This window comes from Etheostoma spectabile, unplaced genomic scaffold (genome assembly GCF_008692095.1).
Source record: "Etheostoma spectabile isolate EspeVRDwgs_2016 unplaced genomic scaffold, UIUC_Espe_1.0 scaffold00001198, whole genome shotgun sequence".
Taxonomy (NCBI): Eukaryota; Metazoa; Chordata; class Actinopteri; order Perciformes; family Percidae; genus Etheostoma; species Etheostoma spectabile.
The window spans coordinates 11,653-28,206 of NW_022602701.1; the positions used below are offsets into that span (position 1 = coordinate 11,653).

Below are 16,554 nucleotides of genomic sequence, written 5' to 3' on the forward strand. Positions count from 1 at the left end.
GGCATTGGCAATGCATAAGCCTGAGTAGTGTAGTACAAATTAAAATGCAGAATTTGAGCATTAAATGTTCATATTTTATTTGAATATTAAGAAAAAATAACTAATGCAATTCAAATTGTATTACAGAGGAAGATTGGCAGCTCTGTGTATTTACTGACTGCTGTTGCCTACTCTGTAAATCAATGGGATCAAGGATGTGCTGCTGAGCGGCAGTAGAGAGAGAATTTTTAGAACGCGGTATTTCCCCTGATGCTTCGGTATGTCATTAACATTATTAATCTTTACATGGAGACCAAAGCACACTTTGTGATTGTCAATATGTGGCCGTGCGTGCATGTAACACCCTGCGCGTTTGTGTGTGTTTTATGCTTAGGTGCACGTGTCTGGGTGGCTCTCAGTGGGAGGTTAGTCTTTGACACCATTTCAGCCGCCACACCTCCCTTAAACCCACCCACTGCATGCCATGCCAGCTGCAGCTGTTGTGCTTCAATGCTAGAGATGTAGAAAGTTCCTCTCGCTCTGCAATTAGAGCTGCAGATTGCTGAATAGTGCACATTGCGATGTCCTTAAATTGCACTTGGTCCCCTTTCTACTCCCATGAACACTGAATAAATAGAAACTGATGAGGGCGAATCATGATAAAACTGGCCCCGCTGCCTCCAAGCTGACAGATTGTGTTTTGTGCAAGCTGCTCCTTGTGATGTGCCGTTACCCCGGTTAACTACACCAAAGGGTGAAAAAGGCCTCATTGATGGGGTGGGATTCTCACGCCTGAGTGAGAATGTTCGCTTACCATCGAGTCAAGTGCTGCATTGTGATTCAACCAAAGAAATGCAAATATATAGAACAGATGTACTATTTCTTCTTCACCCGCTTGTCTGCAGGAGTAATCCCTCACTCCGGTGGAGATTGTGCCGGGTGCACTCTGGGCGCAACACTAAAGTGTTAACAAGGGAAAAGCCATGTCACCCTGGCACATGTGATGGCTGCCTGCCTTTCAGAGCCTTCTCTCAATAAGGCTAGATGCTCAGGAGAGATAAATGGAGGCTTTTGTGGCCTTTGCCAGAGGGAGAACCACACAATGAAGGACACACACAGAGCAAGGTCTTTTCCAGAGAAAACCGCTAAAAGCAGCGTTTCTACAGTCCCGTCTCCTTTTTCTCTTTTACTCCCTCCTTCACTTTCTCCTGTCTCTCACTCTAACTCGCTTCCTGAATCTTTTCCTTCGCCGTGAGAACTGAACCTTGCTCTAATAATGTTTCCATAAACGGGCTGAGGGAATGGAAATAACTCGGACCATTCCCCCCCCCTCCTCCCCTCCTCCCCCCGAAAAAAAGAAAAGCAGTAGCTTCACAGGGCCTTGGACAGTACTAAAGCTCATACCCCATAATGATGCACAGTGTTTTACACTGCTCTGAGCACTAGCAGAGTGCACATTTAAGGCTCATTTGCCCTGGACACAGCAGCCTTAATATAGCTGTGCTACTGCTACTTCATCAGGCATTACCAGGCCCCTCCATGAACAGGACTGCTTTCAACAGGATGGGGGTCAAATTGGCCTTCTGCCTGGGATTGAAAGTACCACTGTACATCCTTCAACATGACCAGGAGACATTAGCTCAGAATTACTAGCCATTTGTCCTCCTCTATAACCTACCATCTCTTGTTGTTCAGGTATCTTCCCTTCTTTCATCATTCCCAGAGTCATTTTATTTCATTACAGCCATCTTTCTCAGTCCTTATCTGTCCAACCTGTATTTGTCTCTTTCCCTCTCTGTTCCCCCTGTAACTTTTGGCATATTGTTGTCTTCACTGTCACAATGTGGCTGTCTGAGGTTTTACATGTACGGTTGCTGTCTACATCTGCAGGCCATCTTGCCAGGACTGGGCAATCTCTCATGTGGGTGGGTGCCGCTCTGGGAACAGATGTTTTCGATGTCACTTGTAGGGAAACAGCTTTGAAAGTGACTCCATAAAAGAGATGCCAGCTGCATGACAAAACAGGGCCGCCTAGTTCTCAAGAATTCTATCGGAGCCATTTCTCTCTAAGCTCCGGTATCATGGCCTGTGGAGAATAAGAAGAGTTTTCACTTAATCAAACTGTTCCCTTTGGAGAACTTCATTAATTACAGAAGGAAGTGTCTTCACTGGAACATTTGCTCCAGATGGCCACAAACTTTACTTTGGGGGAAAAAAATGTCTTTTCTTATTGTTATTATATTGGTATCTAGATCCTGTTCTTCTTATCCCTTCTTTTTGACTCTCACGAACCACACCTACAGTATGTAAACAGGTCGAGACATTTACGAATGTAACCGTTGATAGACTGCTTATTTGTTAGTAGTGCAGCTTTCCATTCTCCAGCCAGTCATGGGGCTAACACCTGGCATCCTTTTGTGGTCATCTAAAAGCACTGGCAACTTTGTCCATACTGCTCTTAACAATATGGTTTCAGTGTCAACTTTCTTTTGCTTCCTGACTGCCTGCTCCCTCTGCACACACCCGTACAGCAGCACCCCTGATCTGGCATCCAGCACTCTCTCTTCTGCCAAACTTGATGAAAAGCAGCTTTCTCGCAAGTGATTATTATTCCCGGGCTAATTTTAGCACCGGCAATCGTCACAAAAACCCTTATTATGTGCCCTATGGATGAAGCACGTCACCTGTGCTGCACAGAAAATGTGCTGAGCTGGAACTATTGGTGTCTGCCAACTTTTGCCAAAGTATAGTTTGTAGGTTGTGGTGGTGATGCTGTTACACTGCCTGAGGAGTTTCTAACAGATCCTAATCATATGTTCATAGAAAATGAAAGAGCATGTGCAAAACTGCAAAATACAAACAAGACTTGGATAAGCAGGTAACTACTGGAGACATCCTCAATGTGCCAGTGGCAATGTTATAGTGTTAAAAAATGAATCCATTAGTGTACTCTGCAGTGTGATTACGGCAGCAGAAATTAAGTTTGCTTTATCTGGTACTAACAGAGATAAAGTTGTTGTGGCTTGCAATCACCTGAAGCAATGCAATATTCATCACCATCACTACTGCATCTGGCTTTGTGTATTGGTCAGAGAGTAGTTTCCTTGTTTTATTTGAATTATTTACAAAGGCCCAAATAAATAAAATGATTCAGTAATTGGTTGAAAGAAAACCACACAAATAAGAAGCATACATGTTTTTCTGCTTTTATTTAATTATCGCTAAGATTTATCTTTACACATAATGGGTTTTGACTGTCACAAGATTATTCTGGTTCACTTTGCATAGTTTATTGTATCCAAATGTTTTTAAACTCAACAGCCATGTGTCTGTCCCTGTAGTCACCAGATCACCCCTCATCTCTGTGCTGCTCTTCTCTTTTCCCTCCCTCAACTTTCTGTCTTTGTTCCGAAGGGAGGTCTGCCGTCACTCAAGGCTGTCGTATGCAGAAAAAAAGTTGCCTAGCAACAACATAGTGGGATGCAAAGCCACTGTTTACTCTCCACCCCCTCACCTCATGTGCCCACTATCCCCTTCCAGTTCGTAGATATGGAGTAGCATGGGGGGGGGGGGGCAGTGGAGGCAGCTCAGCGTCCTGCGCTCTGATGAATTCAGACAACAGATACAAAACAAACTGAGAGGAAGATTGAAGCTGGAGAGAGAGAGAAAAGGGTGGGGCGGGTAGGGGAGGAGTGGCATTCAGAGATGTTGCCTGCCAGCTGCTTTTCCATCTCTTCCTCTGTGCAGGAAGAACAGGCCATTTCCCTAAACAGCTTCTCTCCAACTCTGCATAACTAAGGAGAAACTTGCCTTGCCACAGCTTGCCGTTATCAGTAGGACTAAAAATACTGGACAGCAGATGTATCACATGCCTGCCTATCATCACACCCTCAGGAAAGCAAGCTCAATCTAAGCGGATACAGGTGCCTTTCGTTCTTGGTGGATTATGAAATGTCCCCTGGTGGAAGCAACCCGGCAGAAGCTTTGGTTCCTTATCACATTATGCTGTCTTGACTTGTTTAGTACTGTAATTATGAAGCAAGCCTCAATGGCTCCCATACTATCATGCTGAGTTTGGCTGTCTTCAGGTTGACCATAGAATAACAATAGTTGCCCTCAGGGTTGTTTTCCCGAAAGAATTGCCTCCACTACAGAGATGATATACGAGTGTGTGATTCAACATCAGGCTTGAATCTCCTAGGCAATGTTGAGTGTACTTGTACTGTCTCTGATCAGACTTCATAAGGGAAAGGGACTACATTGGGTTTTTTGACAGTTTATCCCATTGGTCATTTCACCAAATATAATAAAAACAAATTGCACCAAAGTTATGTCCCACGCATCTCCAGTTGAAAGTTGTGCCCAATTCCAATTCTTAAATTAATAGTTAGACCTTTTTCGGAAATGCACATATTTACATTGTTGAGAGTTTGAAAGAAAGATTGATAGCCCTTTAGTGTCTGTCCTTAGAAAATAAAGCCACATTTGGTTAGATTAGCTTAGCATAAGAAGTGGAAACAGGGCAAAACGGCTAGACTAGCCTTTTTCTGACTGGAGGGATTTTTGCTGTTCCCTAGAATAGAACGGTCCTAGATCCCTTTTTTTCTTGAGGTCCTACTGGACCAATTTGGGGATTATTAAGTTCCTTAGACCGCTGTTCCTCAGACCGCAGTTGTACTGTTTGTGTTTCAGCAACATCTGAAACACTAACCGTACCAATTCTTCACTGTCTGTTGCATTTCGCCTACATAGGCTAACTCACAAGACTAACATGCATTCAACCAGCTCATTGTTAATGCTAGTTGTTTTGTTTGCATGTTCTCTGCTCTTCTATCTTCTTCCATCATATTAATTAGGATCATAACGTACGCTGGAGCCTTCGTCTTCTGTGTTTCTCTGGTAAGTACTCCAGCCTAGTCTTTAAAGCCACCGTGGTTTGTTGTATGTGCCTTCTTACCCCCCCTACCAGGTCCTACGTCCACTTGGCCAGTGTGAATACAAATGGCCAAACCGGTTTTGGAGGAGGGTAGTTGGTAGAACTGTTTAGAAGTGGACTATTCCTATAACTACCTTCCTGTAACTACTTGGTCAGAAAGAGGCTAATGACTCTGTTTTAAGATTTAAAAAAAAAAAAAAATCTGTCTAGCAGGACCTCTAAAGCTCACTAATTAACATGTTGAACACTAATTAACACTCTGCTGTTTAACTCATACAAAATCAGAAGTGTAAAAATGACATGTGGCGTTCCATGGTGTTATGTGCTACACTGTTTTTTGACTGGGTGTGGGAACTTCCTAGAGCCAGCCCGGCCAAGAAATGTACATCATCAATTTTCTTATCTAACTTGCAGCAAGAAAACAAATGAGGGCATTTTACCAAACTGCCTAACTATTTCGCTAAGCAAGTAGTATGTTAAGTACACAGCGAACACTACCCAACTCAAGTATAAGGTGAATCCTACTCTTATACAATGTTGATTTCCCTGAATTTTCAAATTTCTCTGAAAAAACTGATAAAACAAATTTAAAACTCCTTAAATTTCAAAAGAAAACAATCTTGTGCCACGAAAAGTACATTTTTTTGTTAGGTTTTAGCCAATTTTAATCTATTGAGTTGACAATTGGTATCTTTCATCCGAACTCCGCACAGCATTTAAAAGATGAGCTGTGAAAGATGTTTTTTTAGTGTTTGTGAATGTAGGTTTTCTGCATGTGTATCCATTTGTGTAATGAATGACCTTGGTATGTAAATTACCCATCAGACCCGGACATCCATGTGCAAACGAGCTGTGTTTGTGGGATTGTGTGTTTCTCCACAGGCCCTGCAGCACATGTTTGTAGGCTGATGAATAGTTTGTCTGTTTGCTGGGATGCAGTGACAAGAACTCTTAAGTGTTACCTCCTGGGGCTTCCCACTCTTCAAATAAAACCCTTTCCTTCCCCTCAACTCAAATCAAAGCTGAGAAGCTGCCTGCAAAGGCTAGATCAAAGCAGAATGTGGCACAAAGACCTGTACTTGCTGCCATTCATTCAGCTTGATTAAAGTCTGTCATTTCCTGCTATTAACATGCTCCTACCTCCAACCAGAAACAGACAGAGCAAAGCACTCATCAGAAAGTTGTTAGAATCACACTGTTTTAGTGTTTGTCCAATTAACCTCCCTGAAACTCAATTATGTTGCACTATACAAGAGGAGAAATATATCATCAAAACTCATTTACCTCACAAAGTTGTTCTTTATTTAGCCTTTATGTGCGTTAGGAAGGAACTTAACACATAAACATACTCTCACACATTCATACCTAGTTATTGCAAAGCACAAGCGTAGTTTTTAATGTTGGTATCAGAGTTGCCTGAGTGGTTGTTGAGAGAGGTTTTATTAGTCTCCACACCCATATATGTTTTTTTTTTCTTTCTCCAGAAGCCATAACCACTCTGAACTCTCACATGCACTGAGTTTACATTCTTACCCCCCAACCCCTGGACTTTATTGTTACTGTGCAATACCATTACTCTCATTCTCCAATATCTTATTAAACTCATTAAATGATCACCCCTATCAGGCATTATTCAAATAATGTGCAATAACCCACACTGCATATCACACTGTATATAAAAACCAGACTTATTTTTCATATGTATATAGTGTCTCAACTTTGCACCTTATCTCATGTTATATTTTTTACGTACAGTTTATGTTGGCACTGGGAAAGGAGTTACTTTTAATCTCATTGTACATGTGTACAGTGACAATAAAAGGCATTCTATGTCTTCTGTTTCCCCTCCTGGTTCAGACTCGACCCTAAGCCCTAACAGTCACCCGTCTGCTGTATTAACTCCATGTCAGGGCCATGACACACAAAGCTGACCTCAAACAGTTAGCGTCAACAAACCGCAACTGAGCAAACACTTAATGACGGCGTTGCCTAACGTTGCCTGATAACTTGCAGAACTTGTTGAACGCCACAAAGACTACAGCTCACGGCCAGCTGATCTGCGCTTGCATAAGAGGAAATCGCTTCTCAGAAGTCTGTATATGTAATCGGATAAACAAAAGTACTTGCTAAATGTTTGAATGAATAAATTTAAGTCTGTTAAAAAATGTGAAACCGTGCTTGTGTTTTTTGACCGCTCACTGTCCGGAACCAACAGCAGATTTGTATGGGTTCTCCTGATTTTTTTTGCCTTAGCCTTTTTTTTTTCAAGCACAATGCCAGTGTATTGACAAGCACAGCAAGCCTTTACATTGCCAGTTGTACCTTCTTTTTTTTTTTTTTAAATAGACAACTTATTTATTATTTCTTGAGGTGCAGAACATACATGACTTTGAGCAGCAGGGTTGCTGGCAGCTGTAGTCTTTGCAGCATTGTCTCACATCTTTTGAGAAATGCTGCACTTGAATGTTCTGCTGTCAGTCTTTATTAGTGCTAGTTCTTTGGCTTGGTGTGTTCAGGCCCTTAAACTGACAGCTGTTTGCAGCGAAGCACCAGAGAGTAGCGCTCTGCAGAGATGATCCTCTTTTTTTCATACGTTTTTCATCCTTGCTCTGAGGACCTCTCCACTCCTTACATCCCTCCTGCACTGGTGTTTGCTGAAGGTAAAGATATGGAGGCTCAGCATATGGCATATGGCTGGAGGGATTATCAGTTTTGAAAAAACGGCAATTACCCTCTCTGGTTATGTCTGTCTCCTCTTATCTACGTGTGTTTAAGTTGGTCATGGTTCCTTACTTTGTCAGACGGACCTTTTTTATACCAAGCTGTACTTCATCGAACAGGGAACTGATAAGTGGATTCCATCTCCCGTCGCTCCAAATGTCAGCCATCACAAGAAACTTGGAAGGTCACGGGCCTTGACCTGGGCTTCTTTTATTGGGAACAATAGCTTTCCCACCTCTTTTTTTGTCCTTCCTGTCAGCCAGAGAAACTCTGAATGTCATGGCCCACCCCATCCCCCCCCAAACACCACCCCTGCCCCCCCCCCCCCCCCCACCCAGCACAGCCACCTACTTTCCTTTACATATGCTAATGTTGCAGTCTCATTCACTCAGTTGGCAGCTTTGTAACAGGGGGAGGGAGAGGGTTGTATGCATTAAGGGACAGCTGTATGCATTTCACTAAATTGACTTCCCAATGGCTGCCAGACTTGTCCTTCTTTTACTCTTTCCTTCTTTTTCTTTCCTCTTTCTCCATATTCTCCCCCAACTAGTTATTAGATAAAAGAGCAGAAGGAAGGGTTGCTGTTTATTTTCGAGGCTTTTTGCTGTGAAGTGTGGCGGATTTCTCTCAACAAGTGGCTGATGGATTTAATGCACTTGGATAGCATCTTCACAGTGGGCTCATTTCCACAGTGGCTCCCGGGGCTTTGAATCCTCTACCCTTAGGAATAATGGCTCTGATGAAAATAGACTCTCTTAATCAGGTAAGCATGGCAACTGTTGATGCCTAATGTTGGTTTTCATGTCATGAAAAAAGGGAAAAATTAAAGAACGCATAATGACTTCACATTAACTTGCATTTATGTGCAGAATAGGCATTCTTTCTATCTATCTATCTATCTATCTATCTATCTATCTATCTATCGTCTTGTTCTAGACAGTGGTATGCATGAGTGGTCTAGTTTGTAAAGCTCATCACAGGAGGATTTTGTGAGTGTGTTTCCGCCAGACGCAGCACAGACAGTTCTTGCGGGGTAAATACACCAGTGATTCATCTGTATCTGTGCTCACTCCTGGCCTCCCTAACTCATAGCGTCCTCCGGTTGACACCTTATTCTGTGGAGCTGTGGAGCCTCCAGCTGCTGCCCAGTAGTCCATATTGTCTCCCTTACCCCAGATGTCTGCCAGCAACACCAGACCAAGTGTGAAAAATAAACTTTGAAAAGAAAATGAGTACCACTGAAGCGAGTAAAAGGAGCGAGAGATGCTCCATGGCATTGACACGCTCTGAGGTTGCTCTGCCAGCCACTGTTTATAAATGCTGCTGCCTGAATGATGTGTGAATGTGTTTGTGCGTTAGTGTGTCGGTTCTAAATCCTAATGTTGTCACATAGCTTACCTACTCCCCCTCCTCTGCAGCACTAATGTGATGATGTGGACTCTGACTAACCTCAGCAATGAAGCGGAAGCATCAGTGTTCTCAGAGCTTTCGATCTGAACTCCTCACAACTCTTTTAACAGTTTTCCTTTTGCGAGATGAGAGCGCTCTTCTCACCATTTCTCTCCTCCTCTCCTTGTTTTCTTTCTCCCCCCTTTCCTTGGGGAGTGCACTCTGCTGACAGGCTGTCATTGGTATGGAGGTTGCAGGGTAAGCAGCAGGCTGCTGGGAAGCAGCAGAGGGGAGGGGGGGATGTGTGCTGATGGAAATAGGTGGTGGTTTACTCTGGAGGCCTGCTGGGCCATATCAACCCCACACGTCCTTTTCTGTCTCACCATAGCAGTGCAGGCTGGTGTGGTTAGGCCAAGTTCGGGGGACAGATGGTCCCTTTTGGAGAAGGGCCACAGCACAGTGCTCTCTGTTCGCAGGGCTCCACTGGAGCAGCCAAGAACAAACATGTTCCCCTTCTGTTGGGAACATACAGGAGCTTCAGTCTGCGAGACCTGAATAGGTTGTGGGAGTGACATCTAAAACTATGGATGTTTGCCTTGGGTGTGAAACTAAAGCTGGTTGACCTTATAGAACTAAGTACTTCGTAATAGCCACATTTTTAATAACATGGAATTCCATTAGTCACATCAGTTGGTATTCATTAATTTTGTATTGGAGCTGGGACTCTACACGATCCTTGGCCAAGTTTACAACCTCGCTTAAATCGTTTCCCTCGCTTTCTCTGTTTGCTGCAGTGCTTGTTCTCCATTCTCATGTGTATAAACAGGGAAAATCTGTTGTCCTGTCTATTTTAATTCTCAGATCACCCTGAAACAACTAAAGGACAATGGCAGTGTGCTGCCTGGCAGGCGCTAGGCAGAAAGCCAGCTGGCAGGCCATCAGGGTAGGAGACTCCCATTTTCAGTGGAGCCAGGTGGAGGCCTGCTTCTCTCCCGCACTACACACATAAAGCCAGCACTACCACAATTGTGCTCTTTTATATAAAACTCGCTCCAACTCCAGAACAGGGCTCTTTTCTTTTTTTAAATGTAACTTTGCGGCATAGTTCCGCTCTCCACCTTGTCAGTGGGATTATTCAAAGCTACCATCAGCGCTGTGGTTAGCTCCCACTTGATAGATTGCTGTTAGTAATTATGTTAATCTTGGCATGTAAAGGTCGTCATTCCAGGCTGTGGTGGTAATTTAATTTTTTTCATCAACGGCTGTCCTCTTAAAGCATTTTCTGACATTGGAATTTACAGCAGAACAGATGCTCAAGGTGTATTTTATGTTTGCATTAGAAATACTCTTACAAATTACTGGATGAATGAAGCCTCTGCTGTGTTTCAACAAACCCTTAAAGCACTTAAAGAACATCTGTAGCAGAAATTTACTAAGCATATAACATGCCAAAACACTCGCTGATTATTTTATATATATAATTGTATTAGCAACACTGTTCCGTTTGAACCCTTCACATGCATAGATTCAAAACATGCTGCTGTACTTCACAATACAATTCATTTGAAATACTCAATTGATTTTTTCAGATCAACGGAAGCGAAAGATATGTGCTTTCATGTTGTGTACATATAATTGGATTTACAATGACTCTCCTTTCTTCTAATTTCCTGTGTTTTCTATACACAATCATGGTGTCTCAAACCACTCTCTACTGGCAGACCCCTATTCATTGTCTGTAACTGAGCTTATACTTTACTGTATGCTGTAAATTAAATCATTTGCAGTTTCTGTTGTGTATTTACTGTAATAAAATATGTTCCCTAACCCAAGTGATATCACGGTTGACCCCTAGCACGAAGCAGTGCGGCGCTCAGAGGTGTACAGGTGTAGGAAAACACGCTTATGTTTGTGTAAGCTGCCTCCATAAGAAAAAAACGGCTCAATATAACCACCAGTCCAAAACCACAAAGTCAACAACAAAAGCAAACGGCTCTCTTTTTGTTTAATTTTACACGTACAACTGTTGACAGACGAGGTGTGGCAAGATGGCTGTTTGACCTCGGGTTGGCTCTGTAAGCACATGAGCAGATATCAGACAGCAGCTCAGAGCATAACTACATGTCTGTGAGCTCTTTTTTTTTTTTTTTTGTCCATCTGTCTAATATCTGTGGAAAGCTGTTCATTCTTCCTACGCTGTTATGGAAGTAGTGAAGTCTTATTCTGGTACGGACAACTTCCTTCTCTGCAGATATTTCTTTATATAGATCAAAATGCAGACAGAGTACGAAGGGTCGTATTTGAAGTAGCTCTCATCCCAGAGGATGGAGTCCTGGATCCACTGCGGTGCTTGTTAGATAGAGGCAGTGTATCTGTGCACCTGGGGCACTGACAGGGCATTAGTAAATTTGGGCATTTCCCACAGTGCATTGTGAGGCCGGGGGAATGATGAGACGATGCGGGTACATGTTTGCTCTGTTGTGTCTGACCTCCTTTTTTATCTCTTCTACTGATTGTTCTTCTGCTGTTGGGTCAACTCGGGCCTGTGTGCGCTGAGATGTAAACAGAAAGCCTCTAATTGTCTCTTTGCTTCTGCAGAAGCGCCCTTCTTTTCAGCTCATGTACACACAATCGTCTCCTTGGTGGTCATTTTTTTTTTCCTCTGCTGCATCTGCACCCATGGTCATGCTAGTATCAGCCTGTGTCTTTGCTTGAATCGTGTCGGAGTGGTCAGTGGTGATGACGTGACAGAATGCTGATGGTTACGCTTTTTTCTGTTTTCTCAGACTGTCAAAGAGAGATGAGATTGCAGAGGAGTGGTAATACATGGAGGGACGGATTGTACATTTTAAAAAACTGAATTGGCATCTTCTCTCAGGCAACATGACAGGTTTGCGACAAATAGAAAGCCCTGCACTGGGTTTTGGTTGATGCAGTGTAGCTCAGTCTGTAGGACAGTCTGTAGGTCTGGAGGGTCGCCGGTTAAAGTCCCAATACGGACCAGAGTATGGTGTTGGACTTGTAGCTGGAGAGGTTCCAGTTCACCTCCTGGGCACTGCCATGGGGCTCTTGAGCAAGGCACCAAACCCCCAACTGCTCTTGGCGGTGTTCATTGACAGCTGCAGCTCACTCAGACATCTCTCCATTAGTGTGTGTGTGTGTGTGTGTGTGTGTGTGTGTGTGTGTGTGTGTGTGTGTGTGTGTGTGTGTGTGTGTGTGTGTGTGTGTGTGTGTGTGTGTGTGTGTGTGTGTGTGTGTGTGTGTGTGTGTGTGTGTGTGTGTGTGTGTGTGTGTGGTGTGTGTGTGTGTGTGTGTGTGTGTGTGTGTGTGTGTGTGTGTGTGTGTGTGTGTGTGTGTGTGTGTGTGTGTGTGTGTGTGTGTGTGTGTGTTGTGTGTGTGTGTGTGTGTTCGTGTGTTCTAACTGAGTGAAAACATTGTAATTCCCCTTGCGGAATTAATAAAGTATCAATTATTATTAGTGTTATTGTTATTAAGCCTTATAACGTGGCTTCTCCAAAGTGGTTTGATAATGTCGCGATTAGTTCCACGTTTTAGGTGGCTGCTTTGTGGTGCATGTTCCCTATTACGCTATTGTTGATCACTGGTACTGATCTAATAGTACGTGGACGGAATCTAAATATATTTAAAAAAAAAATATATATATATATATATTATATAATATATATATATATATATATATATATATTTTAAAAACTATAGAAATACTCCATTTTGAATATTATTACTTAAACTACAATCCGTTAAAAGCAATTTAAAATAAGTGTTTAAGTGTAATATTTTTGTTTCAGGATATGCTTGCTACGTAGTTACATTTATGAACGGAGTGCGCACACATCCATAATAGGTTACAAGCTGTGAGGGCAAGTTAGTAAGAAGAGGTAAAATGAATGGTTCAAACCACTGCAACGTTGACTCCAAACAGGAACTATTAGGAAGAGAAGTGTGGCTGAGGAGGAGAATATTTCGAGCAGCCCTGTTGAAACTATAGTGGATGAGCATAGTGCTAGTTGCTACTTTAGCAGCGGCGGCAAAGTCTCCACAGCCCCTGCTACCAGCAACCGATGCAAAACCGTAAGGAGAAATGGACCGGGTTACCTCAAATTTGGATTCAGTTGGAGTGGGACGGAGGAAGTGGGACAGAGGAAGTAGGCCTACAGCGTGGCTGTTGACAATAAGTAATGTTTTTAGAAATAAACGTGCGTGAACTGTCCGTAGCTGAATTAGTTAGGCCCATGCTACTCTATTTTAACGTGTGCCATAATGGTAGTAGTTAGAGAGTCTAATATTTTCTGAAGTGGTAGGTGGTGTCAAAAGTTTGAGAAACACTGGTTTATATTATTTCCAAATAAAGTGAATGGATCAAATTGACACCACGATGAATCCTTTCAAGGCAACTTTGAAATGAATCCATCCTGGGAATCGGTTTCATGAAAACACAAGGCTCCTTTAGGACTGTTGTTGTTTTTTACTCTGAAAACTAGTAGAAAGCAAATGGTCCTTGGCACAATTAATCACCTTTCATGTTGCCAAGGTTAGACACGAAGTTCTGGTAATTTAGCCTAGTTTAACATTACCCAACTTGCAACTATCTTATCGGTCCTAATCTTGACACGGATATAAATACAGAATCCAAATGTAGCCTATGAATATACTTATGATGTATAATTAATTGGCATTAAGTTTATTTACTCACAGTGTTAAGTGATTTCCTGCCTACTGAGCAGGATAGATAAGAGAAGAAACGGGTCACACATTTTGGCACATCATAAAAGCGGCTGGCACACATTACATTCTTGTTTAGTTTAGGGAACAACATGTTAGCCCCTCATCTGCTTTTGTCATTGTAAAGCAGTATCAGGACCAGTTCTAAGGCTGCATTCACACCAAATCAGTCTTCCCATTCATTTGAATGTGGTAGTGCGTTTTTCGCTGAAGATTTTGAAAACAAATTTAACTTAAAGTGCCCATATTATGAAAAATCCCTTTTTCTGGGACTTGGGGTGTTATTTTGTGTCTCTGGTGCTTCCAAACTTGAAAAAAACATTCATGCGGTTTTGAGGGAGATAAAGGTTTCTGAATGTCCTCTGCCTTTAGTCTCACTAGCGGAGACAAGGTGGCTTACCGTAGCATGCTAGCTCGTTTTCAATGGCAAACACTGCTACAACACACACTCGTTCACCATAATCTCCAAAAGAACTACTTCCATGTCCCTGTTTTTCAGGTATTCCACAGGTGGCCCTGGTCTAGAAGAAGTCTCCCAGCTAATCCTGCCTTGTACTGACCAAAGTTGGAGAGAGAGTTATCTAGCTGATGGGATCTTACCTAGCCACTTGCATGTGCGACTCACAACAAAGATAGTGAAGAAGTGAGATGTCTCACTCTGTAGCTAAAACAGAGACCTAAACATGCAGTGTGAAAAGAGGACTTAAAAAAAAGAAGAAAAAAACTCAACCTGACGTTGTGCTGCGGTGGCCAATCACAAAACCAACCGCTGATGGACACAATGGAGACAAAAATGGGCTATTTAAGTGACATTGCCACACCGCTGCACAACCCTGTGCTAATCACCGAAACTCCTGATTTGGTGTAAACGCAGCCTAAATCATCTTTTCTCTCCTGTAACATAAACCTTTAGCTGAAGCTGGAGCTTGTTTATCTATTCATTTAAACTTTCAGATTTCTGGCTCTCCACAAATTGCAAATTGCACCCTTTTGCGTGGAGGGACAGACCTCCAGTCCCACTCTGACAGTCTTTGTGAACATGCCAAATTGTATTTCAAATTGAGGATACTGGAGCTCATAATGATAGAAATAAAGTGACTTGAATGCAAAGGTGGGACACAGGGGTAGTCCTCTAAAATGGATGCTGCAGGCAAATTGCCACCCATCACCAGTTAAGTATTATTTTTATCTGTAGCTTATTACTTATGCAGCCCCACTTAACCTAATTACATTTTAGCTTATGTGGTTGGTAAATTCCTATCCATGGAATATTTGTATAGGGTAACTAAGCTGGATATGGTTTGTTGTTTTTCCACATATCAGGCTTGATAAGGCAGCTGGCTGGAACTCATTTTCTTTGGTTTCCTTACCTCCCACTGAGGGTGTGACCCTCTATTCACACTGGCCATTACAAACTCCGCATTAGTCCCCGCGGGCATTATTGGCACATTGGGGTGTTCGGTTTGTGGTCTGATCACAATGAGAAGGGTGGAGTTAGGTGATTGGGTTATTACCGGCTCAGATATAGGGAGTAATCGCATTGTACAGAAGGGGTGGGTTCGGCCATTAACGGCAGGCCTTTAGCATCAGTGCTAATTTTGAGTGTCAGCTGGTGGGAGATTCCTCCCTGTTGTGAGGTTGAATTAGGCGAGCAGCAGATGAAAGAGGAAGCTGTTTGATGGTGCATTTGGTTTTCTTTGGTCCATACCTTTGTAGCCTCAGTTGGTGTTAGCAGTGGTGCACGCACATACACACACACAGTCTCAACAAGTGTCCTTTCTGGTTATGGAGGCTCTTGGGGAAGATGGTATGCCTGGTTCCCAGGCCCCAGTAATGAACTCTCAAGGATAACATCGCCCAATTAATTGGTTCTGTGGTTTAATTGCATAAATGTCTTTGAGCGAGGTTTGGCAAAACTCCCAATCTTTTTTTGTTTCTTTCTGCTCCACCACTTTCATTCTTCTCTCTTAACCTCACATCTTCCTTTGCTTTAACCAAGTTAAGGTAAAGAATCGCTCCAGTGGAGCAGCAACACGGCTGTGTTCATCAGATTGGGAATGCCTGTGTCTGTTTGCTGTCCTCCCCCCCACCCCCCTTCTTCCCTGACTGAAAGTGTGATAAATTTAATATCTATCCTGCCCAAACCATCGTGTACTCCCCTCCAATTCCCACCGCATTGTTGGAACAGCTGCTCTCATAGTGGATTGAAAAATAAGCTCCCACGTTGTTTTAAATCAACTCCTTGGGACGAAATACCAAAACCGTGTGCAGCGTACATTTGATTGTACTTGAGTTTGATGTGACATGGAATGTGATTCATTGTTTTTTACTGTGAGCTTATTGAGGAATCAAATCGCAGAAAGTAAAGCATAAGCAATATGTCTTCTGGTTTGTTTGTTTGTTTTACGCTTTTTTTTTTTTTTTTTTTCCTTCCTCGTGGTAATGATTAACAGAATGACACATCCTAAAAAAAGTAACCGTAGAAGGCAGGTAAAGGAACTTAATTAACCTTAAAATAAATGGTGTTGAGAATGCGCTGAAAGCACTTGTAAATTTGCTTCATTGTATTGCTGCCTGACTCACTATATGTAAGTCCGTGAGATGAAATTGGTGTAATCATCTTGGCCTCGAACCTACATTGCACCCTAATTTGGCTGTGGGAGGAAGGACGGCTGCATCGCAGCTTTGCCTCAGCTTTGGAGGTTGGGGTGTCTTGGGGACGAGGCCAGCTACTACTTCCTGCTTGCCTAGAACAGAGGAGCATTAATATGGCTCAATTACACCAG

The 16,554-nt window shown here is 42.8% G+C and overlaps 1 long non-coding RNA gene across 1 annotated transcript; it reads right to left on the reverse strand.

The window, feature by feature from the left end:
• Positions 1-4,956: 4,956 nt before the first annotated feature.
• On the reverse strand, positions 4,957-10,040 carry LOC116674850 (uncharacterized). The gene is made up of 4 exons (XR_004328221.1): positions 10,031-10,040; positions 7,836-7,840; positions 5,989-5,997; positions 4,957-5,085 (listed from the first exon to the last, which is right to left on the reverse strand). It is a non-coding gene; the product is annotated as an uncharacterized LOC116674850 (long non-coding RNA).
• Between the last annotated feature and the right edge of the window lie 6,514 nt (positions 10,041-16,554).